Raw genomic sequence first — 12,408 nt, forward strand, 5'->3', positions numbered from 1 at the left:
GTAAGTTGCATTTGCGCATCACATACACTATATTACCAAAAGTATTCGCTCACCTGCCTTTACTCATACTATGAACTGAAGTGCCATCCCATTCCTAACCCATAGAGTTCAATATGATGTCGGTCCACCTTTTGCAGCTATTACAGCTTCAACTCTTCTGGGAAGACTGTCCACAAGGTTGAGGAGAGTGTTTATAGGAATTTTTGACCATTCTTCCAAAAGCGCATTGGTGAGGTCACACACTGATATTGGTCGAGAAGGCCTGGCTCTCAGTCTCCGCTCTAATTCATCCCAAAGGTGTTCTATCGGGTTCAGGTCAGGACTCTGTGCAGGCCAGTCAAGTTCATCCACACCAGACTCTGTCATCCATGTCTTTATGGACCTTGCTTTGTGCACTGGTGCACAGTCATGTTGGAAGAGGAAGGGCATTCAAAGTTCCTTTCACTGGAACTAAGGGGCCAAGCCCAGCTCCTGAAAAACAACCCCACACCATAATTCCTCCTCCACCAAATTTCACAGTCGGCACAATGCAGTCTGAAATGTACCGTTCTCCTGGCAACCTCCAAACCCAGACTCGTCCATCAGATTGCCAGATGGAAAAGCGTGATTCATCACTCCAGAGAACGCGTCTCCACTGCTCTAGAGGCCAGTGGCGGCGTGCTTTACACCATTGCATCCGACGCTTTGCATTGCACTTGGTGATGTGTGGCTTGGCTGCAGCTGCTCGGCCATGGAAACCCATTCCATGAAGCTCTCTGCGTACTGTACTTGGGCTAATCTGAAGGTCACATGAAGTTTGTAGCTCTGTAGCAATTGACTGTGCAGAAAGTCGGCGACCTCTTTGCACTATGCGCTTCAGCATCCGCTGACCCCTCTCCGTCACTTTACGTGGCCTACCACTTCGTGGCTGAGTTGCTGTTGTTCCCAAACGCTTCCATTTTGTTATAATAGAGCTGACAGTTGACTGTGGAATATTTAGGAGCGAGGAAATTTCACGACTGGATTTGTTGCACAGGTGGCATCCTATGACAGTTCCACGCTGGAATTCACTGAGCTCCTGAGAGCGGCCCATTCTTTCACAAATGTCTTGTTTCACAGTCTGCATGCCTGAGTGCTTGATTTTATACACCTGTGGCCAGGCCAAGTGATTAGGACACCTGATTCTGATCATTTGAATGGGTGAGCGAATACTTTTGGTAATATAGTGTATGATCTGTACATTTATAGAATGAAAATGCTTCCTGTTGACGTACACAAATTCATCCTGTGATGGCGCTTTTATAGCAATGTGTGTGCAGTCGACAGCTCCGATTACATTAGGAAAACCGGCTGTCGCTGCAAATTGCGCTTTAATGTTGGCCTGTTCAGCTGCATTGTATGGGAATTTGATATACCTGGCTGACATGCGGATAATTTCGTCCCACACAGCTGGCATGGCTCGGCTAAGGGTCGACTGGCACAGTCCCGATCGGTCGGCCAGCTCCCTCTGGAATGCCCCTGTTGCGAGGAACCCCAGTGTGGTCAGCAGCTGTATGGGCACAGGCAGTGCATGGTTCCTCGCTGTGCCGCGCTCCAAGGCCGGTCGCAGCTCTGCGCACAGTTCCAGGAGGATTGCCCTCGGGAACCTAAAGCGGCTGATGAGCCAGTCGTCATCATGCGCCAGTAGATCTTCTCTGTCTCCAAACACACGCTCTCTCCTTATTGCACCATTTGCAATGTCTTCTAGTAGTGCCAAAGCAGCCATTGTTAACGGTATTTTCTGCATCACTTTGCACCTGCTTTTATATCCACTCATGCAATTGCAGACACATGGGTGTGTTAATTCTTCATCAATTTTAATTGTTCGTGTGTTTCAGATGTGCACATCACTCTGAAGTGTAATTGTTTTCACATTATCAACAGTTTCCCAGCATCACCTCTAAGTGTCGCCAAAGGAACAATAGCTGTAGAAACGTGCATACGCCAGCTATGAGGTTGGCGTGAGGCACCGCACATTTCCACGCTCATTTCACTCTTTATACATCTGAACCTTGCCGTGGAAAAGGGCGTACGCCACGTTTTTGTGCATACGCATGCTTTATACATGAGGCCCCTGCACCGGCACCGTACGAGAACAAAAGGCAGAGAAACTCTCCAGCTACAGCAGCGCACTGACATAGATTGTGAAACAAAGCGAAGAGTTGCCACTCCGCTGTATTTTCACTGGCTAACAGCAGCACACTGGCTTAGCTTGTCTATTCAGAGAAGAGGTATCACTTCGGCTTATTTTTCATTCTATGTTATCACATGCATACTACTGCTCATTCATTGGTAGTTGAATTGTTAGGGGTGTTTGATAAGTAATTTACATTTTTAAAACAAATAATAATTTAACATATTTTTAAATTACTGGAGTCAACATCTACTCCTTCAAGATAATTTATTATGTTCTACAACTCATAAACATACACCAACACTACATACTGAGTGTTTGAGCAGCATATCTCCTCTGTGCTACAACAGATCCATGGTAAAAATTATTAACATTAATGCTGAAGCCCTCCCCCACAGTTTCAAAAAATCCTGGAGGAAACCCTGCACAGAGAGGGAAAGGGAGAGAGGGCGCGGGGCATGAGAGCAGTTAAGAAAAAGAAAACCATATAGAGAAATCTGGAGACATGGAGGAAGACAGTTGCCAGGGAAGATAACGTTAGCCGACAACAAAACAGAGTCGGAGAAGCAAGAAAAAATCTGTTAAAAGTCATATACGTTAAGTATATTAAGTATTGAGAGTACCAAAGCTGTTATCAAGGTACTCATTCAAGACCTCTGGTCAGTTCAGTCTTGATTATTGTGTGAAACTGGGCTTGCAGCAAAACTAGAATGTTCATTCTCTCTGTACCAGCACTTTGCAGGTTGTTAATAAAAGAGGAAATGTTCCTGTTTTGTGTGCCCTGAACTTTTTTTTTTGTCAAAAAGTTATCAAAAAGGTATATGTATCATTAATGGTAAAAAAAAAAACAAAAAAAAAAATCATTTTTACTTTTTACTTTTGTACTTGTCAGTACTTTTGCCACCTCTGCTATTAAGGACAGCAATGACTAAAATGTGACTAAGACGAATGAGCATTTTTCGTCCAGAAGACTTAGACTAAGACTAAAATTAAATGGCTGTCAAAATTAACACTGACTCAGATGTGCCCTCTTGTGCCAGTAGTGTTTGACTGGGCCTTATAGCTGATTTCTGTCTGGCCATCCCTCCACACAGTACGCCATGACTTGCCTGCAGCCGCTGTCAGCACACAGCTGCTCATGGAGCTCTGTCAGGTATTTGTCACTTTTGGGGAGATTGTCCATTATTGAATCAACATAGATATTAGTATCTTCCATCAGGGCATTGTCTTCTCGTGTGACATTGTCTCTGAGTGGGGCGCAAGAGAGTGTGTCAGCAGTTGTGAGGCTTTTCCCTGGTGCGTGTGCAATTGTGTAGAACCTCATTAAGTGCATCCTGAATCTCTGTACTCGGGGTGGCAGCGCGTCCAGAGCCTGCCCCCCTGGTAGACTCACAAGTGGTTTGTGATCGGTTTCCAACTCAAAATGTAGGCCCAGGATGAAATCGCTGAATCTCTCACAGGCCCTTGTCAGCGCCAGTGCCTCCTTTTCCAGCTGGGCATAATGCTGCTCTTTGTCAGTCAGGGATCTGGAAGCATAAGCAACTAGAGACCACACATTATCATCTTTTTGAAGCATCACTGCCCCTAGCCCATAGGATGAAGCATCAGCTGATATTTTCAGTGGGTTGTTGGGGTCGTACAGCTGTAGGACTGATGCAGTGGAGAGCTCATGCTTGAGGCTGCAGAACGCCCTCTGTGTTCATGACCCCAGCACCACTGATTCTTTTTGGACAGCACGTCTCTCAGTGCTTTGTTCTTTTCAGACAGATTTGGTAAAAAATCTCCCAAGCTGGTTTACCATTCCTAAAAAACGTCTGAGCTTGCTTATGTTTGTCGGCTCTTTCTATTCATGTCCTGTACAGCTCTGGTTTTGTCTTGATCTGGCCTCATGCAGATTTTGACATGTTAAGTGTGACCCCTGCCTTCTCAGCTCACTCCAGGACAGCGTGCGTCCTAGTGTCATGCTACTCTCTTGGCCCCCAGACTAGGATATCGTCCATGTGACATACAACACCTTCTAGGCATGCAGAGACCTTTGTCACCATCATGTTTTGAAAGTGTTCTGGGGCGGAGGAGATGCCGAAGGGCAGGCGGTTAAAGGCCCCATGGCCTGAAAAATGAAATTTTCGTTGTTTTTGCGTGATAGGGAAGGTCTTGGGACCACATATATACTGTACCAAGCATTTCACCTATGATAAATGGAGAAGTGCACGAATCCCTTTTTTGAAACTGTCCCTGTAAAACAAGCGGATTTCTGACGCCAGTCTGTAATCTGACGTCAGTGACTCTGCCGACAGCCCGCCTTCAATCCCCAGGCAACCAACTCTCAAGCCAGCCAACTCAGACAGTTTGTTTACGCTCCTCGGACTACAAGCTACCAAGCTAACGAGCCCAGCCAATTAGCTTCAACTCCCCGACCAACAATCTACCAAGCTAGCGAACTTAGCCAGTTAGCTTCAACTCCCCGACCAACAAGCTACCAAGCTAGCGAACTTAGCCAGTTAGCTTCAACTCCCCGACCAACCAGCTACCAAGCTAGCGAAATTAGCCAGTACCCCTCCGCTCCCCGGGCAGCAAGTTCACAACATATTTAACAAAAAATAATGTACCATTCTGAAACATCTTGTAATAAACAGATTTGAGGTGGTTCGGTTTCTCCTGCTGTGTGTTGTTCGGGATCGTACGGTCGTAAACCATCACGCTCAGGGTCCCGGTTTCACGGGTCCCACAGGGTTTTAGTCCAAATTTGCTCATCTGTTGGGCTCATTTCAGCGCAGACTGTTTTATCAACCCGACACAATCAAATCAAATCAAGCTTTATTGTCATTTTGCTGCACATACAGCAGTAGTGCACACAAAATGAGATAGCGTTTTTCACTTGGGAATTTGATTGATGGGTAAAGTCAGCCTGGCGTGGATCCCGGCTCTCTTCCCCCTCCTTTGTTCACGTTCGCACCACTTGCGCTTCCTCCTCTCCCTGGTGACTGCCGGTAAAGACACTGGTAAAATCCTGTGCTGTATGTCCACATCAAAGCAGAATGCCTCAGTTTTTGCAGCATGCTTTACCCTGATGTTTAGTAAAGTCTCTCGGCTGTAGGTTATGCAACCTGAGTGTCTGGGTTAAGAAAAACATTTGAAACATTCACTCTCGCTGATCCCTGGAGGGACCGCTGTGTCCATGCGCGTCTTCTGTGGTTTGGGATCGGAGTCGGGCTCAAGTACATACAGTTGTATAACATCACGTTCGGCGGTAGCCATGACAATCTTACATAAGATGATAACTCGCTTTCAACAAGTTTTCAAATAGTTATAAGTAAGTAAGTAAGTAAGTAAGTAAAATTTTATTATATAGCACCCTTCGCAGTACGAATACACAGAGTGCTGTACAGTAAAAAACAGATAAAACAAAAAACAGTCAGTTGACCGTCGCATCATTATTACATAGACATCACCAACAACAAAAACATCATCAACAATAATGCCATAGCTATGCATAAGAGGCAGTGCAACATAAAGTGCAAGTGCATTATCTCACCAGCAAACGAAGCAGACCATCACTCATCATTTGAAAACACAGGTACAGGTGGAAGAGGAGGAGCAACAATTGTGTTAATGGTGTTAAATAACACTCTGGGGTTGTTCCTGTTAGAGGAGATGAGGTTAGAGAAATAAGCAGCCCTGGCCGTTTCAACCAGCTTATTGTATTCAGACGTGAGGTCTTTATAGTACAGTCTATGGACTTCCAGATTGGACGCCTTCCAGTCTCTCTCTGCTCTGCGGCGTTTACGTCTGAGCACACCGATCTCCTCATTCATCCAGGGAGATGAATTTGTGGGGCGGGCAGAGCGAGTGACGACAGGAGCTACGTCATCCAGAATGGCTGCGCAGTGGGCATTGAAAACACGAACCAAACAGTCAACGTCATCATCCAGCGACATCAAAACATTGCAGTTGAAACTAGCTCTAAAGCTCTCCACTGTTAGATTGTTTATAATGCGGGAGCTTTTCACACGTTTCTCCGGAACAAAGTCAATGTCAAAAGATAAGCGAAACATTACACCTTTGTGGTCTGACAGCATCAAGTCCACAACATGGACGTCGCTAACAGTTAGACCGATGGTGAAAACAAGGTCCAATGTGTTACCTCTCTCGTGAGTCGGACTGGACACATGCTGGATGAGATGGAAGGAGTCCGTGAGATTGAGGAAGTCCACAGCAAATGTATCCGCGCACTTATTTACATGGATGTTGAAGTCTCCAAGCAGCAGGATTCTCTCGAAACTGAGAATAGATGCCAGAAAGTCACCAAACTCAGCCAGGAAGGACCCGTTCTTGCCTGGAGAGCGGTAAACAAGGACACAGAAAAAGGGGTTTGTGCGGCCAACCTTGTTTATGAGGACTTCAAACGAGGAGTAGGCTTTGCAGCCCACCGTCCGTGTGTGGAAGCACTTTCGGTGGATGGAGGCTAGGCCCCCGCCTGAGCCGGTGGGTCTCGGGGCACATGAGAAGGAGCAGTCCGCCGGGCAGAGTTCATTAAGCGAGGAGAACTCGTCTGCCTTTTGCCAGGTCTCTGTGATCTGCAGAAAATCCAGGTGACTTGAGACAAACAGATCATTTAAAACAAATGATTTGTTTCTAATCGATCTGGCGTTAATCAGCCCAAAAGCGATGCGGTCCGAGCCAGCTCTGCCGAAGTTTGAGGCTCGGGGTAGGGGCCGCAGACACCTGGAAGGGGTCTCCCTCCTCAGTCGCTCGTCTCCAGGTAGCAACTCCACACTCGGGGGCGAAGCATGAGGATCTCCCACACACGCAGGCACTGAAGCCACTCTCGTGTGCGCTCGCCGATGGGACACCGGAGCAAACGCCGGTAGGTGCGCCGTTGACGCCGGGAGGACGGGTCGTAGGCATGCCAGCCTCCACCAAGGGCCATCCGCCTTGGAGATGGCGTGGAGCACGGACAGGGAGCGGCCTCTGGTTTGTTGTCGGAGCTTTACCGCGGCTCCTGCCCGTCTACTCCTTCTCCTGGACTTTCTCGGCTGGGTGCAGGTGCAGGAGGGCCTCCAGATGACCCCGGGGATTTTGCGGTGCAGGTGACGGTGGGAGCTCCACTGTTCAGATCGGTGAGACAGCGATCTCAGCACCGATGCACGGATGTTAAACAAGGTATGAAAATCATACACAATCACCAAACTAGCACTGTTCTCACAAAGCAATGAACAAACAAAAAACAGAGCAAACACAACGAGGAACCAGCACAGACGGCCTGCTGCCGGCATAGGCGCGACCATCTTGCTGTCATGCGCAGTCATCACTCTCTCTCTCTCTCACACTCTAACAGACATGGTATGGTATCTCGTTGGCTCCATTTTCTCTCACTCTATTGTTTACATCCCAGAATGCATTGCACAGTGACGTCAGTTGATTGGCCCGACCATATGTCACTCAGTCAGCCAATCAGTGGAGAGGGGCTGATTCTCTCTTCTGATTGGCTAAACGAACCGTGCTGCCAGAGCTCAGGGATAAAGGCAAGAAAGAGGAGCTGTAAAACTATATTTATCAGACCACAGGTACTCAAAACCACAAATACATCATGCTAGGGATATCAATAATTAAAATAAAACCCTGGAAAAGTGTACACCATGGGGCCTTTAAAGTGGTAACGCCCAAATGGCATAATGAACGTTGCGTAGAGAGCTGATTCTTTGGACAGGGGAATCTGCCAAAAACCAATGTTTGCGTCTATCTTAGTGAACTATTGTGCACTTGTCAGCATGCCCACGGTTTGTTTTACAGAGGGAAGGATAAACTTTTCACGGCACAGTGACTCATTTAGGGGTGTCATGTCTACACAAATGCGGACTTCCTGTCTGTTCTTTTTCGGAGCCACCACCATGCCACAACACCAGTCTGTTGGCTCTTCTATGCAGCTGATGACCCCTAGAGTCTCCTCTCCAGCTCTTTTTTCACTTTGCCCACGAGTGGCAATGGGACACGCTTTGGCACTTTGAGAGAGAATGGCTTTGCGTCAGGCTTGACTTTAATGGTGTAAGGCTTCTGGACCAACCCAAGTCCATCACAGAGTTTAGGATATGTTTTCCTTACTGTCTTTTGGTCTATGGTATCAACTGTGGCTACTAGTTTAAGGCTTACTGATGCTGGCCTACTCAACAGTGCCACCTGCAGGTCTCTCACTACAAAGATTTTCTCTGTAATGCTCCTCTCTTTATATGAGAGTAATTCTGTAGCTGACCCCAGGACAGTTAGTTTAACACCACCAGGACCATAGAGTAGTTTGAGGGCTTTTTCTAGCTCCCCCTCTCTGTGCATGACACTTTTGTACACCTGCTCTAGAATAGCTGTGACGTCTGCCCCGGTATCTATTTTGAATGACACCTTGCTGCCCCCTTATGTTGATGTCAGCCATCCATGGCTCCTCACCAGAGGCTACTTCTCCAAGGAACAGTTCATCGACATCTTCAGCAACCGCATTTACAGTCTTTGTTAGCCTGCACACCTTCCAATAGTAACCATTTACCACAGTTGTGGCATTCTACAGTCTTAGCTGGACACTGGGATGCAGGATGAGAGAGTGATTTTCCACATTTTCCACATGCTTTGTGTTCTGCCTTGTTCTGCACAGGTTTCTTATTTTTGGGCTGTGTCTGTTCTTTGGCTTTAAATTTCTGCTGTCTCCCTCTCTTAAAATGCATAGCATCCATAGCTGCTTTGCTAGCACTTAGCTCTCTCAGATCAGTCTGCTGCCGCTTAATTTCCTCTGACTGTCTAGCCATTGTGATGGCTTTTGCAAGAGTGAGATCCTTATCAAGTTGCATTCTCCCAGACAGTGATGAATCTTTAAGGCCCACTACTAATCTGTCTCTCAAATTTTCGTCATGTAGATCACCATACTCACAGTTTGCTGCTAGTGCCTACAGGGCTGTGATGAATGTGCTTGGCTGTAAGTTCCAGCCCGCGTAGCATGTCGTCAGCCTCGTCCCCCATGCAATACACCAGTGTATTTACCTGGTTAGCTTCGGAGGAGGTGTTTAAGTTGCTCACCAGTCTAAAACATTAAAACCTCCTTATCCACTCCTCCCACTCATGGGACTTAGAGAAGTTGAAAGGCTCAGGTGTTTTGATGGTGAACGTCGCCATTGGAGGTGCTGCTGCCCTTGGCTGCTGCTGCTGCTGGCTGTCTCCGTACATGCTGGATTGTTTTTGTTTTTCTTTTAATCAAAAATAAACATTTTCCAGCCGTGCATTGTTGCTCAAAGTCATCCCACTTCTGACACCATGTTGTGTTCTTATGTAGAGGCAATGTTGACCACTTTGATTTTACTTTAGACTGTTTTACTGAGCGTAAATAATAAGCAGAAAAACATACAGCACAGCACAGTTAGCAGTAGGCAATCAAATTCAGGTGTGTTTCTCGAGCTCGCACTATTGGCTGCAGACCCAGGCATGATGTGACATCTTGTACATTAACATGTTCAATGCCAAATATGAGTTTACACCACACACCTGTGGTGAATTAAATTGATTGGACATGATTTGGAAAGGCACACACCTCTCTATAGAAGGCCTCACAGCTGACAATGCATATCAGAGCAAAAACCAAGCCATGAGGTCAAAGGAACTGCCTGCAGAACTCAGACACAGGACTGTTGCAATCACAGATCTGGGGAAGGCTACAAAACAAAATTCTGCTGCACTGAAGGTTCCAAAGAGCACATCGGCCTCCATAATTCTCAAATGGAAAAAGTTTGGTACAACCAGGACACTTCCAAGAGCTGGTCGCCTGGCCAAACCGAGCAATTGTGGGAGAAGACCCTTAGTAAGAAAGGTTACCAAGAACCCGATGTTCACGCTGACTGAGCTCCAGAGATCCTGTGTGGAGATGGGACAGAGTTCCAGAAGGACAGCCATCACCGCGGCTGTCCACCAATCTGGGCTTTATGGCAGAGTGGCTAGATGGAAGCCTCTCCTCAGTGCAAAACACATGAAAGCCCGCTTGGAGTTTGCAAAAAAGCACCAGAAGGACTCTCAGACTGTGAGAAACAAGATTCTCTGGTCTGATGAAACCAAAATTGAACTGTAATAGTATGGGATTCATTATGTCTTCACTTGTAGTAAGTTCTTTGGTGTTTTCTTTTATCATAGACATGTGTATTGAAAGATGTTATTTTTCATACCTTGACATGTTTCGACGGTAAGCTTCCGTCTTCATCAGAAGGTCACACAGGTGGAGTTGTGTGACGCTTTTTTTCAGCTGATGTTACGGAGGTGCAACCCACCTGTCAGTTTTTTTGACAGGTGGGTTACACCTCCCACTGTAAGTGGGTGTGTTAATATGGTGTTTTTTCATGACTCTTTGAATGCGCTCGGTGACCCCTCTGACGTACAGTAGTGTCACTACTCCTCTGCTCTCCGGTTTGTGTTCCGTGTTTTTTCCTCTTCTTTGTTTTCGTTTCCTCTTTCCTCTTTTTCCCTTACCTGCCGTGCGCCTTTCTGAGATGATCTGTGAGTTTTTGCGTATGTCCTGCCTTCACTTTCTCCAGGATGTCGTCCACGTACCACTTCCATAGTGTGGGCCTGTACTCCTCCGGTGCCGATGTGATTGCCTCATTCTCCAGATGTTCCATGTAAAACCCACACATTATGGCTGATAGTGGATCTCCTATGGCGAATCTCTCTTTCTGCCTGTATATCTTATTGCGAAATTGGAAATATGTTGAAGTAGCGATGAATTGGAGTAGCTGACTGATGTCTTGAACTGTTAGGTTGGTGTGTTTTATGAGGTTTTTGTCCGTTAGTAGGTGTTGCTGTACTATTTGTAGTGTTGCCTCTACTGGTGTTTTGGTGAGACAGTGAGACGACATCATGAGATATGAATATTTCGTCCTTTCCCACTTTTATGTTTTAAGCTCTTTTGAATTTTTACAATGTTGTTCCGTTTGGCCTAGTAGTGGTTTTATTATTTCTGCGAGGTATTTTGACAGGTTGTATGTTATGTTGACCCGATGCTGTCCACAATCGGGCGTAACCGCATCACACAACTCCACCCGTGTGACCTTCTGATGAAGACGGAAGCTTACCGTTGAAACATGTCAAGGTATGAAAAATAACATCAAGATTGAACTGTTTGGCTTTAATTCCAAACGGTATGTCTGTAGGAAACCAGGCACCGCTCATCACCTGCCGAGTACCATCCCAACAGTGAAGCATGGTGGTGGCAGCATCATGCTGTGGGGGTGTTTTTCAGCAGCAGGGACTGGGAGACTGGACAGGGTTGAGGGAAAGCTGAATGGAGCATGGTACAGAGATATCCTCAATGAAAACCTGTTCCACAGTGCTCAGGACCTCAGACTGGGCTGAAGGTTCAACTTTCAACATGACAATGACCCTAAACACACAGCCAAGACAACACAGGAGTGGCTTAAGGACAGCTCTGTGAATGTCCGCGAGTGCCTCAGCCAGAGCCCTGACTTGAACCCTATTGAGCATCTCTGCAGAGACCTGAAAATGGCTCTCCACTGACTGTCCCCATCCAACCTGACTGAGCTTAAGAGGATTTGCAAAGAATGACAGAAAATCCCTCAATCCAGGTGTGCAAAGCTGGTTGCGTCATACCCAAAAAAGACTCAAGACTGTAATTGCTGCTAAAGGTGCTTCAACTAAGTACTGAGTAAAGGGTCTGAATACTTAAGTCGATGTGATATTTCAGTTTTTCCTTTTTAATAAATTCGCAAAAATTTCTACAATTCTGTTTTCACTTTGTCATTATGGTGTATTGAGTGTAGATTAATGAGAGAAAAAATGCCGCAACATAACAAAAGTGAAAAAAAGTGAAGCGGGTCTGAATACTTTCTTAATACACTGCATACATACACACTTACACATAAGGCTGCATGACTAATAAAATTTTGTTTTCAGTTGGCTTCGCACGTTCATGAATACCAGAAAATCCACAAAAATGATTTTTGTGGTCCATTCCATGTAGGAATGTTGCCCTAGCTTTAATAAGACTTTCTTCAGTGTTTTACATCAAATGAGCTACTCCCTTATTACCTCCCTAGCAGTGCCACTCCCCCAAACACTCTGATTTCATTTCAACTGGAGCGGAACTTCACAGAGCTGGTGCCAGGTTAGCCAAATATGCTGTAACTTTACTTAATTTACTTTCTACCCCCTGTGAAAGCTGAAAGATAGAGGGATGAAAATGCCGGGTGAAAAAAAGTTGAAACTATTTCAGTGAT

Source organism: Myripristis murdjan, chromosome 3 (assembly GCF_902150065.1).
Source record: "Myripristis murdjan chromosome 3, fMyrMur1.1, whole genome shotgun sequence".
Classification (NCBI taxonomy): Eukaryota; Metazoa; Chordata; class Actinopteri; order Holocentriformes; family Holocentridae; genus Myripristis; species Myripristis murdjan.